A 26,305-nucleotide genomic window follows, 5' to 3' on the forward strand; every position below is an offset into this window, starting at 1 on the left:
CCTCCTGCCAACCCGAAACCCAGGAGGGATGTGAAAGTGCCAAGCAAATCGCCCCTGATTTTCGGTGCCTTTCACTGCAACCTCCATGAAATGGGGGTCTCGTGTCCCCAGGACATGGGACCCTGCCTGCCCCCACAGCAGAGCAAGCTTGGGTGTGGGAGCAGTGCAGTCGCATGCAGGGGAGGGAGAGCCTGCCCAATGGGTTCCCTGTAATCCTCCCCAAAATTCAGGAAGAAGATGAGAAATAAGGATTTGGGTTAGTTTGAAATGAAAATTAAACCACTGAGTTGTTTCATCCTCTCACATGGAGCGGCACAGGAATTCCAGCAGAGGTTTTGAGGCAGATGCTGCCCCTTTAATCTGGTGTTTTGGCCAGTTATACACACACACGCTCGTCCTGCTTGGATTACACTTCTGCATCAAGGATTACCGTTCAAATCCAGCAGTGCCTTTAATGCCTGGAACTGGGCAAAGAAGCCGACATTAATATATTTCAGGAGCGCAAAAACACAGACGGAGGGTTAGTCATTATAAAGTATGATGTGGGATTATAACGCGGGTTGGAGAAATCAGACGTCCTGGTGCATTTCCAGCTGTGTGTTTTTCTTGAGCCAGGGCACCCACTCGTTGATCGGGTTTGGGATTCTTGACAATTATTTCAGGGAAAATGCAAGGAGCGGAGCTGCAGAGGGATGCTACTGCAGGGTGCCGTGCTTGCCCAGGGGCTCAGCACTGCCAGGATGGGGCTCAGCACAGCTCCTTGCCATACAACAAACCCCAGCTGGTGGTTTCCTGATCTACCTGGTGGGGAGCCACCAGCACAGGGGGCCCCGTGGATGAATCAGCAAACACCAGCATCCAGGGGTTTTCAAGAGGAACTCAGTTTGGGGTCTGGGGGCTGTGTTTTAGTCAATTTAATGTCTAGCTGAAGAGACAAAGGTGCTGTCTATAAGGATACAGGCATAAATGTGTATACAAATCACTTCTAAAGATTAGATTATTCAGGATGCCCTGGAGCATCCCTATGAACATAAATTGCCACAGTTGCATAAACAACATTTCTTGTTGGCAGTGCTCAAGATGTGGGTAGATGGTTGCAGGAGATTAAATTATGGGGGCTCCATGAATTACCATTCATCAGCAGACGCTATGCAGAATCTTAAGATATAAAGGAGAAAATAAACAAAAGAAAACAATACTTTTCTATGTCGAGACATCTCAGGGAGGTCTGTGTAAGTAATTAATCAAGTAATTCCCCATCTTCTGCATCAAACCTTCTGCTTGATGCTGCGCAAATCTGACAAAGCACAAAATTGCTCCCGTCGGCTAAAGAGGTGTAAGTTTATAAAATCGGTGTTGCTTTGAGCAGTAAATGCCAGCTGGGAAGTGTAACCATGCAGCCGAGGAACCATCACAGCGAGCAGGGCAGGACCCCCAGTGCCAAAGCCTGATTGTCACGGGTGCAAGGGGAGAGAGGCATTTTGGTGCCTGTGGGCTTTCTGGATGGGTTTCAGTGAAGGGTTAAGTCTCTGCTGGCAAGGCATCCCCTCCACCCTCACCCCACGAGGAGAGGGTGCTAATTGAACAGGCTGAGTGGGTACCTGATCAGCACAAGAAACAGGTGAGAAGGAAATTGGTGAGAAAGGAGGCTAATTAGCTCCCACTTGCCACAAGCAATGAAATACCCCCCCAGATGCAGAGCCCAGCTCCTGATGGGGGGGGGGGGGAGTTTGCCTCTGACTAGAGAGCTGGAGTTGTGCCCGTGCCTATGCTGTGGGAGGTGGTTGTTGTTTGATAGTAGGACCGAGGAGGAGACATGTGTCCAGGTGAGTACCTGGCATCTCCGCTGTCTGTGTGACCTTGGCTGCGTTGCTTTGCTTTTCTCACTCGATTTCTGAAGCTGGGCAGAGATTTGGGAGCCTATGTCTGGAGGGCACAGCCCATTGATGTTGGTTCTGCTGGTGCCTGCCTCCTGAGTTTGGGGATGCTGTGTCAGGGAAATAACTGGATCTCTCTGCAGCCACCTCTGATGTCCATCCTCCAGCCTTTGCTTGCTGGTGATGATGTGACCTTAAGGGATGGATGAAGGCTGCCTCTGCAGCAGCATTGTGGACTGGTTTCTCTCCAGTCTAGGTGTGCCTTCATCACTGGCATACTCAGAGCAAGGACCCTTGGGTGCTGAGCAGTGGGGTGTGTTGGGTTGTACAGCCCCATGGTGCCAGGCTTCCAGTGCATCAGCAACAACCCATGCTGAACACACCCTTGGTAGCATCAGACTAGGCATGGCATTAAACCCTCTCCTATTTGTACTTAGTAACACTGTAAGTGCTTTTACTCTTGCTCAAATCATAGTGTTAGGCATTAATAGTAGTGGACTGCTTTTCTCTAAAGATTTTGGAGAAAACTCTCATTCTGGCAATTCTCTAAGACTTGAAAGCAGCTTGGAGTTAACTTGCACAGTCTCCCTGGACTGCTCGTGTCTCAGGATGGGCTCTGGGATGTCACAGGAACCAGCTCCGTGTTTGTTCATTCCTAGTAACACTCAGCCAGGCTCCAGCAGTCCCTGCGCTGGTCCAGGCACCCCACTGGTAGAGATCAACTGTGCTCACCGAGTGTCTGAGAGCCCAGTCCTTTTATTTCTTCTGTGCTTGCAAGTAAGAAGAGCAGAAAATGGCTGTGCCATCGGAGAGTGGAGGGAGTTCAGCTGAGGACTCTGTCTTCAGTCATCTTGGCTGAAAATCACTCTGGGTAAACTTTCTATTTCAGTAGACTTAGGAAAGCAGAAACTAAACTGCTTGGGGATTTTAGATGGTGGCAGAGGTCAATAAAATATTGATGAGGCCTGCCATCTGTAGCTCTCAGATGGATGAGGAACAGGAATGCCAATGGGGCAGCTTACCTACATGCCAAAGGCAACAGAGATTGCTGTCTTGTTTAGATGGACATCCATCCTGCAGCACTGCAGCTGTTCCCAGAAAAAGAGTGGCTGGGTTGACACAAAAACAAGGCAAACCACAGAGTTTGCAATTTTTTTTCCAGGTTGTGATGTTTCTGCTCAATAACAGGCAGGCGAGAGGCAGCCCTGGGAGCACCCCATGGCAGCTGCATGCTGGTCTTGCCATAGCTTCATTTAAATGGTGTTGTAACACACAATTAAAGCAAAGGACTGGAGGGAATTGTTTCCCCATAGATCTGATGGTGATGTGGGACCAAAGAAGAAATTGTAATGCAACTTTGATGCTCTAGGATGTTGTAACCCTGCAAGCCAGGGCTGCTCTGTGCTGGGGACATCTTCCTGCTCCCTGAGACCTGTCCCAGGGCAGTGACCCCCAGCCCTTTAGTGGCACAGGGCACATGGCACTGCGAATGGTAGCAGGTCCACCTAGTAAAATAATTAGACCCAAACAATCTGAGAAGCTGCGTACAAATTAAATCATTAATTGCAATCTCAGCCTTGGCAGTCTGGCAATGAAATGTTGTTGCCAAGACAAAACTTGCAGCAGAGCCTAGTGCTAGGAAAATGTGAGGCACTTTGTTTTCACAGGCGAGGCAGAGAACCCCTGGGAGAACTGGGTTCCTTGCTCCTGCTTGGCTTTGTCTATAAGCAGAGTTGAAAGAGCAGCCCTATTTGCAACGTAAAGACAGATCTTTCTCAGTTTGTGCGCTCGCTTGATGTGGCCTATGGCTAAGAGTCCCTGCTACAGCCAAAGGAGATGTTCAGATCTGCCTCCAGAAGGCAACTATAAATAGCCTGCTTTGATGTATAAAGATGTTAAATGGATAACAGTGGAAGGAAAACAACAAACATACTGTTGAAAGGGTTTACAGCTTAGAGTTCCCAAGTGTGCAGCTGAGCAGCAGCAGAAATGAGGCTGGTTGAAGCTGTGTGCTGTTGGAGAGGGCACTCAGTGGGGACCCTGCGGAGGTGGAGAGCAAATCCCCTCTGGCCCTTACCCAGCATTGGGATGGGGCTGGGTGGGGACAGAGGGAATCAGCAGTGGTGTGGGATTTAGATGAAGAAATTTGTCTTGCTGCTTGTGTGAAGATTTCAATGCAGAAGCAAGACTTTAGCGAAATATTAAGTATGTGGTCCTGTGTTTTGTTTTGTTTTGTTTTTTTAAGGTGATCTCTTTCTAGATAGAAAGCCAAGTGCTTCTGAAGTCCTGCCTCCTGTCAAGTGCTTGCAGACTGTGGTGGGATCAAACCCAGGAGCCACATGGGCTCGGGTGACCCTAGTTATCCCAGGGGAGACAGGAGCAGCCCTCCAGCCTGTGCTGGTCCTACTGGTGATTCTGGTGAGCATTTTGGCAGCATCTCTTCCAGCTCAGGAGCAATGAAATGCTCTCGAATGGCAAGATTCTGCAGCAAGGAGCTCAGTAGGAGGGTTTTTTTTGCTAAGTTCTAATCCAAAATTACATGTCAGATTTCATTCCTTTTTTTGGTTTTGTCACCAGATTCCCAGCTTGGCAATTAAGAGAGCACTGCCTTCTGCTTTTCTGAAATTCATGCACATCTTTCTCAGTCTAAATCTGCTCTGGGTTTACAAGAAAGTCCAGCCAAAAGCAGTCAGTTTGGAGGATACTTTCTTGTCTGAGAAAATCAGTTCAACTACCATGATGTGTGCAGGAACCTTTCTTTGTTTCCCCTGCAAAGAGGTGTCTTTGGTGCATTAAACCTTGAATATAGAGTGAGCTTTTCTGTTTTTCTCCCCAAATCTTGTGTTCCTGTCAAGCCTGTAGCAGGTGAAGACATGCATCTTCTCTGCATGCTTTAAAAAACATGTCTGCTGGGCTGTGGAGCCCAGGTGTTGTTGTTTTACCCTCGAAATGATGCATTTTCTTTCCCATAGAGGTGGCCGCATGTTTCCAAATAGCTTTCAGACTTTCTTTAACCTTTTCAAACTTTCCACTAGCAGGGCCTGCTCTGTTATTTCCAGATTGGGTTGGCATTTTAGCAGGAAAATAGCCTTTCTACAAAAATCATGACTTTTGGCAGCAAAAAAATGGTTTTATTGAATGAAAGAATGGATCTTGCCCCTGTGGGAAGGGGAATGGCTGTTCCCTGGTGCCTGTGGGACAGCTGCTGCCCAATTTCCTTTCTGCCTTCAGAAGAACCTGGTGGGCAACTTGCAACCAAAAACCAGCTCCTTCAACAGAATATAGTAAAATAACCCATGTTTCTTATTTTGCTCCAATTCAGAGCAAACAAATACAAATAAATCAACTCCATTTTTTTCCCCCCTCTGTATTCTCCCTAGGGCTGTGCTGCTATTATGTGCAGATAAATAAATTAGCTTAAACAATGGTAAATCGTCCTGAGCTGCCTTTTATTATCAGAAAGTTGCGTTGGCAACTAGATAATTTGCTGATGTTATTTTACGTGATCTTAGTTTCTGCATCTATTCATGAGATTATTGCAAATGTTATACTGGTGCATTTAAATTAAGCATGAAAGCCTTTTAGGGCTTTTTGCAATGATTGCTTATTTATTTTATTATCAATAATAAATTTAAGCCAGAGCTGGGAGTCCCTGTTTTCAAGGACAGTAAAATGCAGAGGAGAAGCTGGTGCCACATAAAGAGTAGCTCTTCAGGAACAGAGCTGAGCCCATGGAAAGGCTAAAAGGAAACAGTTGAAATTTATGGTTCTTTCCTGTTTTTTTCTGGTCTTAAGCAAACTGTTATTGCCTCTGGAATTCATGCCCATGCTTAATGAAATGGGAAGGGTGATCTTTCTCTATATTGTGATCTTGTTGCTGTGCTATTTGGGGAAGTACTTAAACACCTTTGGTAGCACTGGTGGAAAACTGTACATTGTGGTTATACTTAGTGACAGAATTCTGTCTCTCTGCAGAGAGCAACTTTTACAGCCACCACTTTTTTTCTGGTATTTTTACTGTTCTTAAATAATTAAATTTATGTTGCAGTTCTGTTTTTATGTAATTAATTGGCTTCGTTTTCCATCCAGACTTCCCAGGGAGAGGGAAGGAATAGAGACAAACCAGCTCTTATCTTTAGCTCTGTTCTAGAGTTGCAAAGCACATTTTTTCCTAAAATGAGCATCCTTGCAGGGTGTCTGCCCTGGGAGTCAAGTGGTGGTGCTGGGGTGAGGGAAGTGGGCATGGGGGTGCTGGGGAGGGCCTCCTGCCCTCCTGTTGCAGCCTAGAAATATTTTGCTTGCCCTCTGGTTATCCCTTATCCAGTGACTCTGCTGGGTGGCTGCAGTCTGGCTTGTGTGGAGGCTGAGCAATCAACTCACTTAATGAACCAGTGCTGGGCTCATGCTTCACTTCCCTGGACAGCCCAACTGCCCAGCTCACTGGGCAACACCCATCAGTGTGCTGTGTGACTGAGAAATTCATTAATTGATCAGGTTGACTACAGCCTTTCTTCCTCTGTTTTAATTAGGCTTGCACTCCTGGCACAGAGTTTCCAGCACCACGAATCTTGAAGCTGCGTTACAGCAATGATAGTTCAAAGGCAAGGATGTCCTTAGGACAGAATTAAAGTAATGAGAGAGATGTCAATGCCCAAAATTAACTCAGAGATGGGTGATGCTGATGTGCGTCAAGAATTTCACACCCTCGTGAGCCATGTGCAGCTGGGTGGGTGGCTTCCCAGGCACCCAAAAAAAGCAATCCTCGAGTTCCCAAGTTGGAAGTCTGTCCTTCTGATGGTCGTTTCATTCATTTGAGCAGGACAATATGATCAAATCTGATTTGCCCTAGAAGAAGTTGACTCCTTAGGTCTCTCCTTCCCACACACTAGCTGGGTTTCCATGCATTAGCAGCTTCAGCAGGATGTGTAATGAAACACCTAATATATTATGACAAGTAACGTTTTTTTTGCAGTGCGGTAGTTAATGTTCTTTTCTTTTGCATGTATGCTTGATAAAATCCTCTGCTGGTTTGTTTTTCAATTACTAGACAATTTTAGTGACAAGGAAGTTGTTTCTAACATTTTCTAGTAGAATCCTTATTATAATAATTATTTAAAATTAGGGGGTGAGTGGAAATGCTCTTGACAGTGAAGGATTGTTAGTGCTGATTAAAGCCAATGACAGCACAGGCAGGTATTAATAGACTGTTCCTTGCACACTTCTCTTCCAGCCTCTTTGTCCTGGCTTGCATAATTTGCTCTTGCCATTGTGCTGCTCTCCAGGACACTAAACAGGAACTTTGTACTTCCAGCTGAGGGATTGTTACAGAGCAGAAGTCGCTGATCTCGCAGAATTGGCCAGCATGATGTCTCTTGTGAGCTATTTGAGTAATCTTGGTCCTCTGGTCCCCACCAGAGAACATGATGCTCGGAAGGAATCCATGGAGCATTTCCATTGTGTTGGCCACAGTGGCATTAACTTGTCCTGTGCTCACAGCATTTATTGTTCAACATTTATTTGGCCTGTAGTGCTTCAGTGTGGAGTGTTTTTGTTGTTTGGTTGTCTTTTTTTTTTTTTTTTTGCAAGACTTTCCTGGGATCCTGCAGACCCAATGCACGCTCATGCCATGCAACCTCTGCCTCCTGCTGCTGCCAGATTTGAAAATGTAGCTGCTGAATTAGTATCTCTGAACAAACATTTGTGAGCATAACTTGCTGGCTTGTTTTCCTCTTGAGTGTAACTCCTGGGTCTGCATTCTCTAACTTGAAGCAGTGGCTCATCTCAAATACTGCTGTGTATTATGGGTTGATCTGATCTAGTGACATCTCTTCCTTGTGCAACCAGCTTTATTTTATCAGGGCAGGAAAGCAGACTCCTTTATTTCATGGAAGCAAAGCCCATAGCCCTGTCAGAGAGGACAGCAGAGCTGTAGTTCAATGGACAAGGGGCGAAATACATAACATGGTCAGTGCTCTAAGAGCCTCCTAAATAAAGACCTGGGGACTGAATTGTCTCAGTGCAAGGTAGACAAACTCATCTGAAATTGCCTGGTGCACTGAAAAATGAGGTGTGTGCAGGTGGAGGGCTCGGGTGAGAGGTCGAAGTGTTAAATTGAGTGCAGGTGCTGCTGGAGCTGTGGATGAGGACAGTGAGGAGCAATTCCACTGCTGGGTGGATTTCATTCACTTGGTGATGAGAGGGCTGAGAGGTGTGGGATGGCAGGGCTGGGGATGGAGAGGCGGTGGGCATGTGTGAGCCTTGTACAGAGAACATGGTGGGCAGGGTGGGGAGTAGGAACGCTCGTGGGAAATGAAGCAGCTCTTGTTTGTGAAACAGGGATGAGCCTGAAGAGCTCAGAAAATGAGACAATTTTTAAAGCTTGGCACTGAGAGAAATCTGCAAGAAGTCTTCATGCACTGCTGGGCACAAACTTTTTTGCTGGTATAACAAGCCATTAAGGGCAGGGTGAACTTGTGCTTTTAGTATTGACTTCTGCCGAGCAGGCTCGCATTTCCCTGCAATCAGGCAAGAGCTACAGCCTCATGCCAGCTCTAAGAGTCCAGCCCGAATCAGGACTACAGGCTAGGATGCACTCCCACCTCTCTGACCACTTCTGTCTCTCAGCGCTGGAAAAAAGTGGAACGAAACCAATAACAAGATGCTGATGCCCAAGATGCAGTGATAAAGATAAATGTTGGGATCTCTAGCAACAGGGTTTTCTTCTTGGGCTTTGTTGTAGGGAAGCTGTATGTTTAAATACATGCTGTCATGTAAAAGACAAGGGATGGGTTAGGAATCATAGCTATTAAAGCCTGTAAAAGTGACTGAAGAGGAGTCTTTGAGTAGTACAAGCTAGGCTGTATCATTTGAACTGTCTGGCTCTTTGTAACAGCTCTAAGCCAAACATCTTCCTTGTGTTTGGACAGGGGGTTGTTGTAAGCACAGATGCTTGCTGGTGAGAATAAACTCAAAAGTGTGGTTAATGAGCGGTAGAAGATTTTTGCTTGTTTTTCCAATTTTACTTCCTTGCCCAATACTCCCTGGGGAGGAGGAGGAGCAGCAGGAGGGGTGGCAATGTGCCCTTCCCAGCCCTGTGAGCACTGATTTACTGATTTCAAAGCAGCTCACTTACAGCTTCAGCCTCCTGGAGCTGAGACTTGGTCTGGGATGTGTCCTTTCCATGTTACAAGCAGTATGGGCATACAGGTGCAGAAAAAGTGCTCCTGTTCCTGCAGACATTTTTATTAAAAAAAAAAAAAAAGCTGTTCTGTGTTGCTTGTAAACAAGTTGCAAGCAAACTGCTCTCACTGCCTGGGTAACTTGAGACTTTGGCTGGGGCTTGGTTGCTTGGTCATTAAGCTCCTGGGTTTCTGGTGTTTGGTGGCTTTAGTGTGTCTAGGCAGGGGAGTGCGATGTGCTGCTGCTGGAGATGACAAAATAAAGGTGCAGCATTTAGCTGTGAGGAAGAAGCACTAAGCCCAGATTAAGTGCTGTTTGTATGTGAAAGCCTCATTTCAGCAAGAGCCCATTATGTATCCGTGGAATGAGTGATGGCATTATGAAAATTCAAACTGGTTAATCATATGGAGCTGCTGAGAGGAGAGGAGCTGATCCCCCAGAAAGGCAAATTAAATCTCACAGTCCACAAAGGCCCTGTAAGGAGGAGTTTGCTTTGCTGCCTCCGTTGTGCAGGAGGTGGGAAGCGAAGCGGGGAGATGCAGGAGGGCAGGGACATCCTGGTGCCTACTCTGATGGCTTCCAGAGTGCAGGGAAGCAGCCCCTTTGCTTCCAAAAAAAAAAATAAAAAAATGGTGTGGCTGCCATGGGAAATTTGAGTCCCTGTGAAGAGAGCTTATGTGATGCTCCTGCAATGAGGTGACATTTCCCAAAGGTAGGGTGCCTGCTTCCCAGTGTCACCTGGGTTTATGCTCCTCGGAGACAAAATTTCCATGTGATGCACCTGAGCTTGCCTGTCCAGGGCTGGCTGTGGGTCTGTCCTCCTGCTCTGCCCTCAGGGCTCTCCTCTATCTCCTTGGCTTTTTTAGTAGCTAAATAAAAAAGCAGAGCTGTCACCAGAGATCTTCCTTGAGGGCCTCCTAGAATCCAAATTAGTGGTGTCATCTGTGACAGTCTAGAGCCTTACCCCCAACCTCTGTTTAAAAAAAAAAAAAAAGAAAAGGTTAAAATAGCCTAAAAATAAACATTACCCACAGAAGTTGGACTGCATGGGTCCATCCTCCACCTCTCTCCTGCTGTTAATATTTTTGTTAATCCCCAAATCCTTCCTTTTTGACTAGCAGCTCTGCATTTAAAATTTCTTATGGAGGCTTTGGGGCATCTTGGCTGCCTTAAAACAAATAATTGGCAGAGATTGTTTGCCATGGCTCAAGCTCTGATGCTCAAATTAAGGCACAAATTGATCCCTGTGGGGAACTGTGGGCTGAGCAGCCTTTGGGGATGAAACCTCCTGTCTTGGCCATGCGCTGCACCCCTGGGGACAGAGCAGAGATGATAACAGTGCTTTTCATCCTAAAACTCCCTGAGCTGGCCAGAATTCTGCAGTTTCTTTGCTTTGGCTGGAGCATTTGCTCCAGGAGTCAGGTGTCTTCACAGGCTAGGATTAAAAATAAATAAGCAAACTTCCTCCTCTCAGTTCCACACACCAGAGTATATAATGAAAAAGGAATTTTACACATATGTCCTTCCATGGTCAACATCCATCACTCCGTGCCTTCCTGCTGACCTGCAAACATGCCCACAAGACACCCTCCAGGGCAGCAAGAGCCTGGAGGCAGCAGAAAGCTCGAACAGAAATGTCTCTCCCCTCTTCTCAGTACTTTCTCTATGAAAGGAAGAACAGCTTTCCCTTCCCCCAGCCGGGGATATTAATAAAAAACCTGGATCCTGGCCAAAACCTGCCTCCGTATCTTGCTGGAGTAGATTACTTTGAGCTCATCCTTCTGTGCAGCGATGGCCCAGCACCACCTCCGGATGACTGCAGCCCTCGGGGAGGCTCTGCTGGGCAGGAGGAGCCTTCCTGCTGGGGCAGGGGAGATGCTGGGCAGAAGGCGTGGGGTGAGCCAGGTTGCTGCCAGGGGACCAGCAAGGACAGAGCTCCTTCCCTGCTCAGCCCTGAGCTGGTGGCTTGCACCACTCTGCGGTTTCATTCGTGCTGTTCCTGCAGCATCATCTTCTCTCCTTGCGGAGCAAAACATATTGCACAGCTCAAGCCGTCAGTGCTAATGCTTCCCATCTGTGAGAGCAGAAGTAGCAGAAGTCAGCTCCCTCACCCTTCGGGACTCACCAGCTCTTTGCCACTAGGACTGGCAGAGAGATTACGAGGCATTAGCAGGAGGGTTTTTGTCTTGTAAGGGGAAAACCATGAAGGAGAGGTACAGCTCTTGCATATTTTTAGCAGCTGAAATGAAGCTTCAAATGGATGCTCTCTGCAGCTCTGCACTGAGCCCTTCGTTTGGGTGCTGTCAGTTAATGGCCTGCAGAGCTGTGGCCAGGGATGCTGTGGAGCTGTTGCTTGTCCTGCTCCTGATATCCCTGTCCCTAGGGATCTCTGTGTAGCACCTACAGCACAGGGGCTTTTATACCTGCAGGAGCAAGAGAGGCTAAACTTCCAATAACTGACTGTGTTTTACCAACCTGACACAGGTGGGCTGCAGGGGGTTGCCAGAGGTGAGATGGAGCCCACCTGAATTGGACGGCAGGTTTCATACTGGGGTGATTCTTGTCTCAAGCACATCTATTCCATTCTCTTATTTTTATTCTTGCATATGCAGGGGTTTAGAAGAGTGAATATTTGTCTTTAGTCCCCACCCTTGCAAAATAAAGACCTCAGAATGAGTTCAGAGATGCTTTTAGAAAGGCCCATCTATCCCACTCAATGTTAGCAGGCAGTTCCCCTACAGACATTCAGCACCGGGTCTCCTAAATCAGCTTTCCAGAAGTTTAACATCTTCCCATTGTTCCTTTCATTGCAAGACAGATTGCATCCTTCCCCAGTAAGGGGAACTTTGCAATTCAAAGCTGGCTGTCCTGGCTCTGCATAGCCTGACTTATGAGGTGTGCCGTGGCCTTATCCTCTGATCTTCCTTCCCCACTCACTTTCACATTACCAGCTGGAGGTATTGTGACTGAAATGTTCAGAAGCCCATCCATCACGATCATTACAAAGAAACTTTTGGGTTTAAACATCCCCAGCTATGTGTTGGGTCAGGAAGAGCCACATGTTTCAAGGAGTTTTTCCTGTGTTTTTGGAGGAAGTGATGAAGTGGTTGTTATTGCCTGGAGGCAGAGGGTATAAATCAGGGCTGTGGAGTTGGCTGTTCCTTATAATAGGAAACAAAATCGTAGGAGGATGAGACTTAGGAGGTTGCAGAGGAGCTTGATGAGAAACATGCTCCAAGAGGAGAGCTTGGGAGAACACCACTCTCCTTCAAGTTTCTCTTGCCAGTGGTGCACATTTTCTTCTGGTAAATGCAGGATGGATCTCATGAAAGACTCAAGTTAGCAGCCCTCACCTAAGGTCAGAAGCATTTAAAAACTTTCCTTTAAAATGTGCTGGCCCTGGGGTGTCTCTCAAGCCTCTTGGATGTCAAGATCAGAGTGAAATCCTGCATGAATCTCCTGCATTCTTCACACATCCTGGCAAGGATCATGAAATAAAACCAGAGCTGCTTTTCTGACCTCCTTCTGGCTGCATGAGACACAGCAATTTCAGATAATTCTTGAAGGGTAGTTGCTAAGTCTTGTTTTAGAGCCCTGACTTTGCCGTGTGTAGTTGGAAGGCAGAGCAAGAGAAATGGGCAGGACCCAGTGAGAAGCTGAGAGCTTCTGAGGCAGGCATCAGGCACAGGAATGGGCAGAAAAAGAAATGAACAGAGTGAGGGGTCCAGAGATCACCCCCACAGAGGAAAGCAACACGGACAGGGTTTGTTGCTTCTGTAGAAGCAAAGGCTGAAGGGAAAGACAGTTTACCAGATATGTTCACATTTTCCACAGAGAGGAAGAGGCTTCTATTTTCTTTTTCTTTTTCTTTTTTACAAGTTCACTGTGCTCACAAAGTGATAGGCTTAAAATAGCAGCAGAAGAAATTCTGGAGGAGAGATCAGACAAACATCTGTCAGGAGTGGTTTTGGTGGAGCTGATCTTGCCTGGAGGAAGGGAAATGGACTCAATGATTTCTCAAGGTCCTTCCACCCTGTCTCCCGTGACTCAGAATAGCCCTCTGGAGGCATTTACTCCTTTCAGTTCTGTTCTGTCTTAAGATGATTAAGGTCTCCACTGAGTTTTTTGAGTTAGCTGCCTACAGTTAGGTGCAATGAAGGGTTCCCAAAAGACTTTACAACTTCATTTTCCTTTCATGAAAGACCATATGCTTTAAGGAATAGGGTGGAGACCTGCCTTTCAGGCAAAGAATAGAAGATGCTTTAATATTTTATTTTTTTTTGGGGGGGGAGGTGGGAAGTGCATACATTGCATATCTCTGAGGCATTAGCTTTGTGATGAGTGGACATGGACAAGCATGCAGAATGAAGACTAGGCCAGTTCAGAATTCAGGACACAAGCCAATTAAAGTGCAACTGCACTGAAACTTCAAGCAAAGTAGCATTTTATTTTTTTTTTCCCCCACTGTTCCATAAGCAAAATGCCCTGAAAGGTTAATGAAAGTGCTAGGCAAATGCAGCCAGAATGAGCATTGTGAGGCCAAATGACAAAAACAGGAGCTGACACTTTCCAATGAGCTCAACAGTGAGAATTTGTTTAAATGTAATTAGTTGGTATAAAAAAGACCAAAAATCCCTCTGGAGCCAAGGCCCTGTGACTATTTGCTGTGCCTTTAGATTGAACCAATACATCTTGCTGCATTCAGCTATAAGGGGGGGAAAAAATCTCTCTCGTTTTCTTGGAGAGGTGGATGAAGGAGCAGGAGATGGAGGCTCCTGTGGGAAATGTGAGGGGTCACACCATGATCAACCACTGCCTGTCTTGGTGACCTTGAGTGAAGCCTTGAGCTCTCATCATTGGGGTTACCAGGGCATCAAGTGTGCAACGTCAGTATTCCCCAAGGAGAGTTGTGATGTTTCGGTATCATTTACCAAAGAGCACTTGGGACCTACTTGGTCCCAAAAGCTGGACTTTTGAGGCCAAGTCTTTCTCTTTTCCCAACTTCTCATTTTGCTCTGTCCCTCCAGGTGAAGGGATGCACCTTGATGGCTCTTTCTCATGTTGCAAACCTCTTGCTTTGATCCCTGCACCAGGAGAAGCCCGTATGGGCTGGAAAAGGCACCCAGGTTGCTGGGTTTCCCAGCTGCTGCCCAGGGGATGGTGGCTGATGGAGTCAAGGAAACAAATTGCCTTGCTGGAGCAGGTGAAAATGTTCAGGAGCAGATGGCACAATCAGTCTTCTCATTACTTTTATTGCCTTCAGAATGGGAGAAAAGTGAGTGCTTCAGGGGCTGGAGCAATCACAGGCTGACAAGCAGGTGTTGGACTCTCTCAGGCACCTGGGCTGATGCCATAGCTTGGGGAGAAGGGATGTAGGGTGGCACAACACGAAGGGATGGGACAAGATGTCATGCAGCTGGTGTCCCCTCTGCCATGAAGCAGGGTTCTTCTGGCAGACCACAAGGACAGCTGTAAGCTGAGGAGGGTGGGGTGTGTTAGGAGTAACACCCACCAAAGACTTAAAGGAAAGACTCACTGGTTAGGGGGCTTTAGGGGGTTTAGGGAAGCAGTGTGCATCCCCTTCAGCATCCCTTAACTGAGAGCACAGTGCTTTTCAGTGATGCTGTTAACTTGTGTTTCGTTAAATATTGCAATACAACCACCTCCCCGCTTTCCCTTGTACTCTTCTCCCTCTCCCCCTGAGGAGTGGCTTGAAAATTGCATGTTATGGTCAGAAATTAAAACAACTTCTTTCAGGAGCCTTTCATCATTAACTGCTCATCACTTTGGAGTGCCTCCTAAGGTCAAGAGCGTTTTGTCAGAGTCATTCATCAGCCAAGCATTTGGTGCATTATCTGGGGCTGTCTCTCAGGGAAGCCAAGGTTGAGCAGTAATACACAAGTGAGGTGACCTGCTCATTACTTTTGGAAACACTTTTTGTCAATGAATGCCCCTTAGTGAGCATTTAATTTAGATTTAATAAGGCTTCTAATGTTTGTTTAAAAGGACACTATACCTTCAAGGTATTTGTCATAATTGGAAAGAGGATATTTTCCTGCACTGTTTATTAATAAATCCCTTAGAAGATGGAAATTGCAATTAGCTCCTTCAATATCTCCTCTGGTACCCAGGAGGATGGCTCTTGCAATTGCAAGTCCCCAGTCCCAGCCTGCAACCAGAACTGGGAAACCCTGGACTTGATCAGGGTGAGTGCACATCAGAGATGCTGCACCAGCTGCCCTCTGCATGGGGAGCTCCTCAGACCTCGGTACCTGCAGGGCTGTTTCCATCCACGAGGCATGAATATATTTACCCTGCCTTAGCCCGAGCCCTCCGTGTGCCATGTGGAAGTGCCGGGAGGGGAGGCACTGGCTCACATCTATTTTGGATCTGTCTCCACCTGTGCTTTTTCCTAGACTGCCTCCTCCCCTTTGAATGGCAGGCGTAGCGTCAGGAGATCCTTCATAGACACCACGAATAAAACTAAGTGATCTTTGCACAAGATGTGCCGTAGAGTATCAAAGACTCATCATCTTTTTATTTCTCTTCGGATATGTAAAAACTCTCAGACTCAAGCAAATGGAAGAAAAAAAATGCTTTTATGTACTTCCTCAGCCAGCACCCCTGACAGATTTGTACACCAAAGAAACAGAGTGGTGTCAAGGCTGCAGTTAAGAACAGGACATGATTGTCAATTGAGAGCGCATGCTGGAGTACACAAGAATATAAATTTGGGAAAGGTGCTGCCTGCCTGAGCCAGCAGCCTCACCTGCCTCTGGTTTCTCTGCCACCACTGCAGGTCCTGATCCTCGGCTAGGGGATACAGGGGAGAACTCCCTGAAGGGGATTTCTGCTTTCCATCAACCTGCCAGCATCCCATACGAGGTTATGCCCTGTGTCCCAAGGCAGGGAGAGGGGCTGGCATCTGCTGCTCTTTGCTAACAGAGCAAGGAAAGCTCCTAGAGCCCGATCTCCCCGTAAGGATTCACTGTTTTAATCTGTGAGGCACCGTTGCTAAGTGAGGATCCCTGTTGTGCATTACCAGTATATAAAAAAATAAATTAGCTGATATTTAATTCTAAGATTATGTTGCAAAATAGCGAGAATTCATTCGGAAGACCATTAAGAAGAGTCTTAAAATGAAATGGGCTAATTTTGGGCTGAGCCTTTGTGTTCTGTTGTTTGGGAAGCCCTGACAGTGAGATAGATGCTGGTGGGAAGCTATTAGAAAAGGCAATTCATTTTTAATCCCATTACCCTGACACACATCAGTTTTTAAATCAAGGGATATACCCTTTCAGATGATCCTGCTGTTATTAGCTGCTGTCTGTTGCTTGGAGTGGGGGGGGGATAGGGGAGAACAGGTAGAATTAATTCTAAATATATGCTATAATGTTAGATTGATTTCTTTATTAGCACCTTTTATAGTTGGTTCTCTTCATCGAAGAGCTCTGTCATATCTCCTGCTGACATAAAAAGATAGCCATGATGTTTTAAAATGAAGCCAATAAATGTAGAAATTTGTGAATGTGGGATATTTAATGGCAAATCGTTATATATGGTCCACCAAATTGGGGAAGCAGAGACTGAATTAAGCCTCCAGAGATCTGACATCTTATTTGCAAGATAAAAAGCACAAGCAGAGGCCTGGGTTGGGGACTGATGAATAATTCTGAGGTTTTACGCTACCCTTCCTGGGTTTATAATAGTTCCTTCAATCGCAGTCTGCATTGTTTTAAATTGATGAATAACTACCGAATTTCACAGGCTCTTTCCAGTACAGGCACTGTCATTGGTTTTAACCTTCCTCCTCCGCTGCTTTCAGCAAAGCACAACAAAAATGTCTCGCAGAGGAGCTTGTATCCATCCAACATCCCAATGGTGGAAAAAGCACACTCGATTTATTGGCAACACCTGTGTATTTTACTGCTCACCTAAGATTATCATTAATGTTATTTCATCACCTCTAGAGCTTTAAAACCTCTGTCACACTATCAAATGTGTGACAAACTGGGAGCAAGCACAATTTTAAGTTTTTTTTCCCCCCTCAGAAAATTCCAGCATTGCCATTCTGGCGTTGTCATAACTCAACTGATTGTCTGAAACACAGATCTGAATTTCAGAAGTCTGGGAATGTTTCATTTGCTATATTTTCACTAAAGCATTTTGTTGCTCTGAACCTGAAAGGTTTTGGAGCAGTTGATTAAATTGCCCTGCTGTCACCTGCCTCTGAATTGGTGCAGGATTGGTTTTGTGTTGAAAACCAACATTTCCCTCCACCCACAGGTTCCTGCCATCCTGGTGTGTCGGGGGCCCTGAGGCATTTGTCATCCTTCCACCTGTTTGCATTCCATTCCTCTCTTATGTGTTTATGGGGATGGCAATTTCCTTGGGAACATCACTGCAGTGACTTCCCCCATGGCTCTGGTGGGGTGGGAGCAGGAGGATGCTCGTGCATTGCCTGCATGGGCAAAGAGAGTGCTGGAGAGTTGGCCTTGTCTCAGGATGAGCAGCATAAGGGCGGATTAGCTCAGCCTCTGACCCTGGAGCTGCCCTCCCTGGTGGTATAACCCCTTGGCTTGGGCTAAACACCTCATTCAAGGAGCTGGGGATTGGGGTTGGGATGCTGGGGGCTCAAAACTACCCTGCAGATTAGCAGTGGGGAACAACCAGTCCCCTCATCCTCCTCATCAGCTACTTTTTGGCTCTTGTGTCCATTCCTGAGCCCTCTGGGATGAACAACCCCCTTCTGCTTGGGTGGCAGATATCCCACAGGGGCTCCCTTCCCTTGGGGGTGCAGGTTAGGGGCCCTTCTGAGAGACAGGGGAGAAGGTGTGCACCAGCGCCATCCGTGGTCCATCACACAAGGCAGATGGCATGTGCCAAGGAAATTTTGGGCGTGAGAGGGAGCTGGAAATGGAGAGCTCACCAGTGGCCAGACCACCTCTGCTGTGGTTTGCAACCAGTGTACTCACCACGTAAATTAGTGTCCTTACGGAGCTGCAACTTGTGTCCCAGTTTTAATTCTGAAAACTAGCAGCAGCAGAGCAGGGAAGGGCATTCATCATCTTGAGCAATGGATTTCCTATGACTAATATACTCGCTGCTGCATTCTTCAAGGGCAGTGTCTTGACTCTGCCTCCTCTCTCCCTCCCCCAGAGGCGCGGAGGAGCGTGGCTCTCCCGAGCTAATGGCAGCAAAACGCTTCACGTGGAGGGGAAATTGCAATCGTGTGCCTTCCCAGCAGACGTGAGTGCAGCAGTTGCAATAAAGCTCCGTGTGCTGCTTGTGTTCCTCTGATCATCCGAGCAAGAGGCAGACCGCACGGGGATGGAGAAATAGGTTAACGGCTTCCATGTGTTGTAGGGTTATGGTCTGGAGGTGGATGGGGACCCAGAGAATGGGCTTTTTGTCAGCTCTAAATCACAAGCTAGCAGGGAGGATTGCTTCAGCAGGAGCGAAATTGAGCTCTGCATGGTTATTGCGGTAAAAACTTCCCTTCCATTAAAGCCAGATGCCTCCTCAAACAAACCAGTGGGGAGAAAATGGGATATAACATCCCCTTGGAGCAGCAGGAGAGCGGTGAGAGGCAGCAGCTCGAGCCCCAGCTGGGGCAGCCACCTGCAGCCCAGCGCCTCCACGCTACGCTCATGCCCTTAGAGGCACGCAGACATTAGGGCTGTGTTTGAGCAGCACAGGGAAGGGGTTTCACCCAGCCCCAGGTGAGCAGCAGCAGCAAGCGGGTGGGCAATGGGGGCACAGGACTGGGGGCAGCAGCACTGGGGTGTAGCTCTGCCTCTGCTGGGCTTGCCCAAATGGTTTCATTTATCAGCCTCTCGTTTCCACCCCGTGTAAAACCCGAGGGCGCTGAGACTCCACGAGACACGGGGAAAATGAATTATTATTTGCAAAGGGCTGCAGGTGCTTTGGGTGAAAGAGAATGTTGTAATTGCAAAGCAATGCTATTAAGTGGCAAATTGGATGAAACCTTTCACTAAATTAACTGTGTTTCAAAACGCTGCATTTGCAAAGGCTGTTCCTTTGTAAAATGAATCCACTTTTTCATGTTTCTTGCTTTAATCCTAGTTCTTAAAGAAGATTTACAGTCTCATCAAGTCCTGAGAGTCAATGTTAAATTATTGTAATTTATTCCACATTATGTTACGTTATTTTTTGCCACATATGGTATGTTACATTAATTTAGCTAATGTATGCTAATTTTGTGCTAAATTTATGTCATGAGTCTCAGATAGTATGGAGATTGATGCCTTAGAAATTAATGTAATAATAGTAATAATTAATAGTAATAATATGAAAACTTTGGTTTTGCTGTGTTGGAACACCTGAATACTCAAGCAGAGTTTATTGCAGCTTTGTCGCGTGGTACCCCAGCTACTCCGAGAGAAAAGAAAGAGATCTTGTCTCTTCTTTATAGGGTCGTATATCAGTCCCATAAAACACAATCCCAATTCTTGATAGCCCCATTGCAGCAAAAATTGTTAGTCTCTGTGGCATAGGACCTCTGAGCACCGTAATCTTTTATGCCTGTAAACTCCACAACAGCTGGACGTTAAATCTCTGGATTAATTCAACAAGTTTCCCCCTGCCCGGTGACAGGAGGCTTCTTTCCCCGGAGCACGGTGTGCAACGGCAGGGCAGGGATCTGCCTCGCTTGCCGCATTGCCAGCGCCTTTCTTCTCAGCTTGCCACCAGATTCAGCTTTTGCCAATTATTTTTGCTGTAAGCTTCACCCTCTGCAGTGTGGGAAACCCCTTTGGCACCTTTTTCCCCACGCTTGCAGCCCTCCGCATTCACAAGATGGGCTGGGATTTTAGATGAGAGCAATGTCACCAGTAATTCATGGGGAGAGCTCTTCAAGGCTCCGCTCTTCCCTAACAGACCACCTGGGGTGAAACACTGAACAGGCACCAGGCTCTTCCTTCACCCCCAAAATGTCTGATCCCCTATAGCAGGAGCTGTGAAAACTTCTCCCAAATATTACAAAGCATGCAACAGCCTCTGAGGTCAAACAGAGGGAGGTGATGTGCCCAGGCTGTGCCCACAGTCAGACACAGCCCAAACTGTGTTTTCTGGTCAAAATTCCCTTTGTGTAAATTTTCCTATGAAATCTGTCCTGCATTTATGGAGTTATTAGTGTGCGCGTTAATTACAACAGGCTTTGATTAAAGGCATGGACCATAAAAGCAGATTAATGTTCCCCTGACTATAAGCTACACGGGACTGTGTGTGCACTAATTCAAAACCCATTGTCTCAGGAAAAATCAATCCTGTACCTTCCTGTGGGCAGAGCCCAGCCCCACCCCGTAATCTCCTGTCTCTTCACTGTGCTGAATGCATATGAGCTCAGAAAAATTCCCTCTGTTGCTCTAAGCCTTGCTGTTGTTATTATTTCAGAGTATTTAATCTCTGGGAAAACAAATATGAAATCAGTGTCAAGCCATTTGTCCTGCTTTGGTGGCTGAAACGCAGTTATTACCAAGAGCGGAGGAGGAACTCAGGATCACGAAGTGGAAATGCCTTTGGGGCAGTGAAAATGCTAGCAAAACCCACTGCTGTAGTAGGAACCCCACGGAGCCCCCAGGCAGAGGGATGCCCACCCAGCAGGGTGAGAAGCGGCGGAGATTTAGGGCTGCTACAGGAGAGCCCAGAATGAGCTGAGCTCTGCCCTGAGCTCCTCATCCCTGCACCCTACACAGCACGCTGTGGCTGGGGAGGGATGAGCTTCCTGACATCAAGTTGGTGAGCTTTTCAGGATGCCCAAACTGGAGCCCCCACAGCCAGGGCTGGCTCCCCTGCACCTACCCAAGGTCTGTGCCAAGCCAGTGACATCGCCCTTCGATCTCGGGTCAGGGACCTGCCGGGGCCTCTAACGCACGTCCCTTTGTTTTTCTGCAGAAGGGAAACGGCTTTTGTTCCAAATGTGATATTTGCAAACTATTGGAAATCTGTTTCCTCAACCCCCAGGCTGATGTGAATAATAGATTTTGAAAATTTGGTGCAGACAACACAGACATGCGGGATGATGAAGCAAGCAATATAGCTTGGCCCGAGGCCCATTTCTCAGTAGCCCTGCAGAAACTTGCCTGGTGACAATGACAGAGATTTTATAAATGAAGCTATTTGGTATTGGCAGGCAGTCAGGCTCCGTCATGGAGGAAAATTAGACTCCCTTTAGACACAGTCCTCTCTGTTGTACAACGTTCCCTGACAAAATATTACTTGAAATACGTGCGTAGATGCGCCGTATCCTTGCAGAATTGTCTCACCTTCTGATCCGCCTTGGTTTGGGGTTGAGCACACTGTGAGCACCCAGAGGTGCCTCCTGGTTTCTCTCTGATATGGGCACTGTGTCTGTGGTGGGGTGCAGGGATGCTGTCATGGGATGCTGGGGGTTGGCCTCTGCCTACAGTTTTCAGGTTATTTCTGATAAAGAAACACCCCAGAAGAAATTTGTCTTTGCTTTACAGCAGTAAGGACCAGAAGAAAGGGCCCATGAACTAAAAAGTCCATGAGCAGTTAAATTTTCTAAGCCTTGGCCAGTGCCCCAGAATGTGCATGGCCAACTTGGAGAGACGAAGCCCTCTCTGTGCTTGCTTTTCGATGCAGATTTAGGCAATGACAACACAGCCTCACGTCAAACCCTCCTGCTCCCCCGGGCGCTACTCTGGGAGGCTGCCAGGCAGAGGAGGGAGCTCGAAGGAGCCCTTGCTTTTGGAGGAACCAGCTCCCACCTTCACTTCGCTGTGCTTGCTGGCAAGCCCTCTGATGGAAATGGATTTCAGCTCCTCCTGCCAGATGGTGATGTGAACCAAGGGCTGCAGACAGAGATCGCCTCCAGGCTGAATTTAAAATGCCTCGGTACATTTTATTTTTGTCCAAGATGCCTTTTAGGAGCAGCAGCAGTGAGCCGTCCTGCAAGCTGTCCCTAGGATGTGCAAGGGGCTCCTCCAGCAGCGTCTTTTGCTGCAGCAGCCACTAGCCATAAGCCACCCGGGTGGCTTAAATGCACTCAGGGAGCAAATGTCCCCTTTTTGAGAGGACATCTGCTGCTGCCACCACAGGTTGAGGGGATGAGGACCAACCCTCCATCTCCACCCAAGTTTAGCACAGCTAAACAGCACTGTGAGTGCCAGCAGGAACCAGAGCATCCTTGATCTCCCTGGAAATATCCAGCATCTCACAGCTTGTGCAGTCCGAAGCCAGCCTCATGGGAGGGCTGGGAATGGGTTAATATCTGCAGGGTTTGTCCTGCTAAATCGTGCCTCCAAATTGTGTCTTCTTGGAGAGCCCTGCCTGTAACGACCGGTCTGATACCTCGGGAGGGGTGTGTTTGTCCTCAGCAGCACTCAAGGTAAAGGGACGTTTATGCAAAGCAGCGAGCTGGTGTTTACTCACAATTTTCTCTATTCCCCACTCTACCGCAGGTGATGTTTGCTCTTGAGCAAAAGTTCCGTCTGATCTCCCATCCCGCCATGAAGTCATGCTCCTGCATTTATGACATCAGTCGTTGCTATGGCTGCAGTGTCAAAAATTCCTCTTTTATGGCTGTTTAAAGGGAATTATTCAGTACTTTCCAGATCAAAAGCACTGGGATCTTGGGATGTGCCTCTGAGCTGCAAAGAAACTCGAACAAAGCCAAAAATAGCAATATTTGGATAAACTGGATGACATCCAGATTGTCCTGTTCTCGTTTTGATGTCAACATTATTCACTGCCTTTTTTAAGCTGCAGGGAGCTAATTCTGTGCCTGGGATGCATCTTCCCAGGAGCTCTCCGTGCCGCGAGGCACAGCCTTGGCAGGCAGCTGCCTCAGCACAGGTTGGATTCAGCCTCCTGCCCTTGCCAGCAGAGCTGTGGGGGCAGCTGCAAAGGCACAGGCACAGGTTTTGGTGTGAATCCTGCCTCTGCTCCACCTATTGGCATCAGCCAAGGTCAGTCACAGGCTCAAAAGCTGGGAGAGAAAAGGAAAGGTGCATGAAGATGCCCGTGTGTGTGCTACTGGCATGTGGGCCTCCTTTTTTTGAGCTAAAAATACTGAAGTGCAGTTGTAAAGCAGTTCATTTGTCTCATACCTGCTCTCTGCTTTTTCCAATTTCTCTCTCACCATCCATCAAAGCTCAGCACAGGATCAGTCCCTTGGCTCCTCCAGCCTTGCTCTTGGCACCCAGCTGGCCATCGGTCAGAGGCCTCCCAGTGGAGGCCAGGTACCAAAAATCAGAGAAATGAATGGGGGGATACATGTGCTCTGCCACTGGCCCTGTGTCCCCAAAAGTGGGGTAGGTGCAGCCATGTTTCAGTGACTTCCCTGGAGGTTTCCTCCAAGAAGGGGAGAGGATTGCACATGGCACTAATTAGGAGGATAAATGTCCTATTGGTGATGTGACGCCCAGCACCATCGATACTCATAAGGCAGAACAAATCCCTGTGCTCCTGCTTCCTCCAACCCCACTACTCATCCTCAGCCGCCCCTCCAAGAAAAGGCATCAGATATTTCCAGTCGATGTGGCTAAGGAAGACGAATGCCAATGGGATGGGGACCTCACAGCTCTCCTGAGCTCCCGCCCCATCAATGCCATCTGACTCTCACATCAATGCCGGCGGGTTCTCAAAAGAAGCTGGGGTGTTTCAGAAATACAATACCGTGCATCAGCGTGGCACCATAGTGTTTTTTTTTTTTTTATAGTAATCAAAAGGTTTTCATAAATGAAGAGTAATTTCCTACAAGAATAAACCTATTCTGATAGGAAAATACAAAGTGTGGGAGATGGGGTGGTTTTGTGTGTGTTGTTTTCAAAGGCAAAATGTCGGGATTACAACTCATCATCAAAAATACGGAGCTGTTTGGAGGCTGTGAGAAAATTGCCATCTCTTATCGAATATCTTATTTACTTGCAAAGTAAGAAGAGAGTAAATAAGCTCTGCAAAATATCTGCATCTCTGGCAATTTTCTTGTGTGCAATCACATACGCCGCCTACGGTCTCTGCAATAAATTGTAATCCCAGTCGTTTGCTTCCTCTCCTTATGTACATACATTATATTTTTGCTCAGCAATTTTGACTTCCACCCACTTTTGTTGATGGGTGGAAGGAGGGGGAACGGGGAGTAAAAAATGTTGCCATATTTTCAGCATGATAAATTACAATTGATATTTTATTTCTAGCCGGAGTGCCCAATGATAAATAACCATGTTTGTTCCTATCCCCCCAAGGTGGCCAATGGGCATCCGAGTACTTTATTTCAAATTTCACTGTGAACAAGGTCTGTGACATTTTCAAGGCAAAGCACAAACACGGGGGCGAGTGGAGCCGGGAGGAAGGCGCAGTCCTGCAGGACTGCTGCGGGAAGCAAACAATGGGCTGCTATTGAGCGTTGACTTGGGTTGCTGCGCCGTTGTTGTTTTTTTTTCCCTATTCAATCAACCATGTCTTATAGATTATTAAAGTGACTTTCTGTCAGGGGAGACTAAAGAGGATTCATCATTATCGGCTGAATTCGGGGCTGTTCTTTCCCATGTGGGTACAAGAAGGGGAAGCAGAGCTGCTGGGGCTGGGCTGGCTGCTGCATCACCCCATCCTGGAGCACACCACCCTCTGGGACTCCCCTGGGAAGTATTTAATGCATGACCAAGGAGCAAACTCCTCTTTTTGCACCTGTGTGTAACCAGCAGGAGATCAGTTCACAAGCTATTTTTGCAGGCTCTTGTTTGTGCTTCTGAACCGCCCTGTGGTTTACTGGAGTCCTGGCTTTCCTGCTTCAAACTTCTGTCCTCCTCCTGTTCAAAGCTCTCAGCTTTCTGCTGGTCCATTTTGGGGATCAGCCACTTCACTTCCTTCCCAAACAGGGCAGCACAGCTCTGCTTTAGGTCTCAGCCTGGCTCCATGCCTCAGCCCAAAGGCACGTGATGGAGGCAGGACCATGCCTGGGCATCTCTGGCTTGAAATTTCAGTTAATTCAGCCTTGGCATCACTGCTTTCAAAGCATTAATTCCAGTCGAGATCAGTTTTCCCACATCTGTGTTTTTTTGGCTGGGTCCTCAGCCTTCACAGCTCAGTCTGTTCCATCAGACCATCATCTTCCAAATCAAACATGTCAGCAGTCTCACATGATGCGCACCTCATTATTGCAGGAGGTCTAATTTGCAGATCCACGGTAGCTAGATTAAAGTTTCTTTAAAAAATAATAAGTAGAAACTTCAAGGGATCAGAAAAAGTTTAAATTGAAATACTATATATAACGTGTGCTAATCCTCCCCCACTGCCAGATTTTAATTACCCAAAGATATTAAGAAAAAGCTGTGTTTTGTGCCTGCAGTCTTTAAATATGATTTTAGACTTCCTTAAAGGGGCAGCCCCAAGGGAGCTGTTTAGATTAATATTCTGAAATGGAAACCCGTTTCCTTTCTCATTCTTCTGCTCATCTATTGTGTGCGTAATCGTTCTTAGTAAGATTCCCATTGACTTCAGCCGCCATTAATTCAGACCCTAAAAGACAGAGGGCAGCCCCAAAATCCATCCAAACAACTGAAACACTGCTAGCACTGGCCGTGGGCCAAGCTGGAGCCCTCTCCGTCAGACACATTTAGATGGATGTGTCGGATCCGTGCTATTAACTGCGGACTGGAAGTAGTAGAGAAATGGTCCTGTTCTCGGAGAGTAGCGCTCCCATAATTTTTGCAGTGAGCTCCGAACCTGTCATCTCCCTCGTGCTTGCTCCAGACCGGTGGGTGCTGGGCCAAGCCAGCCCCTGTTGCTTTCTCCTGGAGGTCGTGGTGGGACGGGGGCTGGCAAGCATCACTTCTCGCTGAGCAGTGTGTGAGGCACATCTGAGGCTGCAGAATGGGAATTTAATTTCCAGGACCAACAGCCTGGAACCAGAATTTTACAGTTTCAAGCCCCGAGGGGTTCGTCTTATTTACCATAAAGATTTTATGACCCAAGTCAAAAATCACTCAGCTTTATACTTTCCCCAGTCATGTTACACTCCTTCAGCTCAGCCTCAGGCTTAGCCGGTCTTCTGAGCATCAGGAGCTGTCAAATCCATCCGTGGGCAGGAGAGGATGTGAGCACATGGGACACTAAAGCAGATATGGTGTTTCTAGGTCACCAGAGATGGAGGTTAAGCAGCTTACAAACCCGGTAGGCTTATTCTGTGAAATGCTGGCTTTCCCCAGACCGGCAGAAAGAGGAGCTGTGTCATGCAGAGCTGCTGGCCGTGACATCGAGATGTC

General features: G+C 47.2%; 1 long non-coding RNA gene across 1 annotated transcript; it reads left to right on the top strand.

Annotated features, from left to right (window-relative positions):
- The first annotated feature begins 1,703 nt into the window (after positions 1-1,703).
- On the top strand, positions 1,704-24,427 carry LOC311421860. Its single transcript, XR_014685083.1, has 3 exons — positions 1,704-1,826; positions 21,684-21,935; positions 22,502-24,427. It is a non-coding gene; the product is annotated as an uncharacterized lncRNA (long non-coding RNA).
- The last annotated feature ends 1,878 nt before the right edge of the window (positions 24,428-26,305 follow it).

Source organism: Aythya ferina, assembly GCF_964211825.1.
Source record: "Aythya ferina genome assembly, chromosome: 20".
Taxonomy (NCBI): Eukaryota; Metazoa; Chordata; class Aves; order Anseriformes; family Anatidae; genus Aythya; species Aythya ferina.